The sequence below is a fragment of the Adiantum capillus-veneris genome, unplaced genomic scaffold (assembly GCF_014529385.1).
Source record: "Adiantum capillus-veneris isolate H3 unplaced genomic scaffold, ASM1452938v2 Hic_scaffold_454, whole genome shotgun sequence".
Lineage (NCBI taxonomy): Eukaryota > Viridiplantae > Streptophyta > Polypodiopsida > Polypodiales > Pteridaceae > Adiantum > Adiantum capillus-veneris.
In genome coordinates this window covers 42,672-45,752 of record NW_028221540.1, presented here as the reverse complement: position 1 = coordinate 45,752, position 3,081 = coordinate 42,672, and the positions used below count along the sequence as shown (strand labels likewise).

Here is a 3,081-nt window from a genome sequence, read left to right as displayed (position 1 = left end):
ATTTCTATTATTACTTTCTCGGGATACTTTTGTCTATTCCTTGAAATGTAGTTGAACAATTATCTTGGAAAAGATGAAGTCGGAATAAGAGTTTTAATCTGTTTCCGGATACGGATAAAAAGGAGTTGAAAGAATACTTCAACAAAAACGATAGATGGGGGCTACTCTATCTCTTCACTTCGGTATCAAATGGACCGAAATAGCGCATAACTATAACTGGGAAACAACGTCGTGGGCCAAATCAACTTTTTTTTTAATCGGAAAATATTCCGTCACCCTCGAAACTAGAAGAGAAGGTTTTTAAATTTCAAGACTTAGAGGATTAAGAGGTAGACGGAATAGCTTTTCATGACTTTCTGCTAATCCGCCCCCCAACTTGCATCATTCGGAGTTTTCCAACTAAGTATTTTCAGGACAAATATCTACAAAGTATTTGATTGAATCGAATAAAAGCTTCTTCTACTAAGCTTTTCGAGAGTAATACTCAACAACTAACAATTCATTGATATCCAAATTGACGGATTCCCGGTTGACCAGATGGTTGACTAATCCCGTTGGTTCACCCGTTTTCGAAATAGACAGAGTTAGGTGATCTGGTACTTCGTTCCCACTGAGAGACTCACTCTTCGGAGCATTGGCAGAAGTTGGTCGGTTCCGAATACTGATAATATCCCTAGGTTTACATCGATAGCTTGGTATATCCACAACGCGATGGTTTACCAAAATATGTCTGTGACAAACCAGCTGTCGGGCAGCGGGAATTGTGGAAGCCATGCCTAACTGAAAAATAATATTATCCAGACGCATCTCAAGCAGTTGCAACGGAACTTGACCTGTCGAACCCCTAGTTCTTCTAGCAATGCGAACATATCTTAGTAATTGGCGTTCTGTCAATCCATAGTTAAGACGTAATCTCTGTTTGGCTTCCAAACGCACGCAGAATTGAGAAATCTTTCTCGACGTTGATTGGTCAACAGCAAGTCGAAATTCCCCCAAGTTAGACGTATTACTCTTACCCGTACCCGTAAGTCCTGGCAAATTTTTTAGACGACGCATCAATTTTAGACGAGGTCCTCGATACCGAGACGTAAAAACTCCTTTTCTATAAAATAAAATGAATGTTTTCCAAGTGGCAAAAAAAAAACTATGGGGTCGGCACGGAAATATTATTCATATCCACCACCAAATTTGGTAGAAGTTAATTGAAAATAGTATCTGTAGAAATCATAACATATAGTTAAAAAAATTGATAAATATCCACTTCGACTTGTTAAAAGTATTTGAATAGAAAGATGGGTGGAGTAGACGGAGATTCATTACTGGTGCATACAAAAATTTGTACTGAATGAGATGAATACGTTATGGCATATACATTTACATAAAGATTCTGTAAAGGAAACTTGCATATAGTAATGTGACAGGTGTATTGCTTCGAGTACTGTGTCCATATATACTTACTTTAGTGCTGAAGAGAAAAAAAAAAGTGGAGGATAAGTCAATTGTTGCCAATTGATAGACAGAGTTTCTCGTGCGTATTCCCATTCTTAGCGAACGGGAGGCAAGGTTGGGAAAGAGCGCTGTAGAACAGAAGCGAAAAAAGTAGAATGTTTAGATTAGACATGCGCATATTTGTACATATGTGCTAATCTTTCCCACTTGATGACTTTTCACCTGGATAGAATGGAAGCAAGTTGACAAATAAAAGGAAAGTGCACCAAAATTACTTTGAACTTTCGATAATGAGGAAATATCTAGGTATTTTCCTTCGCGGTTCCTTGGGGCCTAAAGGTGGGGATATGGCGAAATGGTAGACGCAGCGGACTCAATCGGATTGAGCCTAGGTATGGAAACGTATCAAGTGGCAACTCCCAGATTCAGGGAAACCTGGGATTATTCAGCAGGCAATCCTGAGCCAAATCCCGTTCCACGTTGTGGAGTAGTGATCAGATCGCTAAAAAAGCGGGATAGGTACAGAGACTCGAAGGGGGTTATTCTAGCGGGCGAACTATTAATAACTAGTTTTCAAATATTGAAATGTTCGATGTGGTTGGCCGCATGAGGTAAAGCAGATAGAAAGATTGAAGTGGAGTTGGGAAAAAGGATTTCAGTCTTCGGAAGCAAGCTCATTTTAATGAGCTTAAAAAAAGCAGTCATACGCGGAATCGGGCCAATATTCAGTCTCAAAAGCACTAAGTATACCTACTATCTCATATTGGTGCCGCCAGTTCTGACATCTCCCCCCCACCCGTCCTACCTAAGATCTCATCACATTTCTACGACTACTCTTCCCCCCTCAACGGATGAACCGGCAACAAATCTAATTTTTTTTTTTCGCGAATAAAGGTAGAGCCCCATTCTACAAAGTTACCTATAATATAGGAGTGACGCAAGTTGCAGTAGAAGGAAAATCCGTTGGCTTTGGCCGTGAGGGTTCGATTCCCTCTATCCCCAGCAGTGAAACGTATGGTTTTTTCATTTTCATTAGCATCAAATCCGATTGATCTAATTGCAATCAAAATTTGGGAAATCAATTTAAACCCGCTTGTTTTACCCATCAACGCATTTTGCAGATCAGCCATTCAGGCAGTTCAAATCCCTGAATGGCTTGATCAAACCCGAGTCTTCGGGTCTTACAGACAGCGTTAAACAAATCGGCAGAAACAAAATTGCAAATTTGATGAGTTGGGCAAAGACCCGAAAGCAAAGTTGCCTAATCTAAACTGTTTTGAAAACGAAACCTATACAAGTTGGCCGGGATAGCTCAGTTGGTAGAGCAGAGGACTGAAAATCCTCGTGTCACCAGTTCAAATCTGGTTCTTGGCAACTAAGAGAGAATTTTTTTCCCAAGTTGAGAAAACTGGTTTGAACCTATATTATAGGAACGAAATCCTCCTGGGAAAAGCTAGTTAGAAACTGAGATATTTTTGAATAACTGGATGAATCATTTGAGCTCCAATTTTGCCTGAAATTGCGTAATAGGTTGGGTAGAAAAAAGTTTTAATACTGAGTTTCTCCGTTTCTATTCAATTTAGTAGGCATCTTGTAACTCGTAGAAATTGGGTACCACGTAATCCTTACGGA

The 3,081-nt window shown here is 39.7% G+C and overlaps 1 non-coding gene across 1 annotated transcript; it reads left to right on the top strand.

Annotated features, from left to right (window-relative positions):
- The first annotated feature begins 2,750 nt into the window (after positions 1-2,750).
- On the top strand, positions 2,751-2,823 carry TRNAF-GAA (transfer RNA phenylalanine (anticodon GAA)). The gene has a single exon. It is a non-coding gene; the product is annotated as a tRNA-Phe (tRNA).
- The last annotated feature ends 258 nt before the right edge of the window (positions 2,824-3,081 follow it).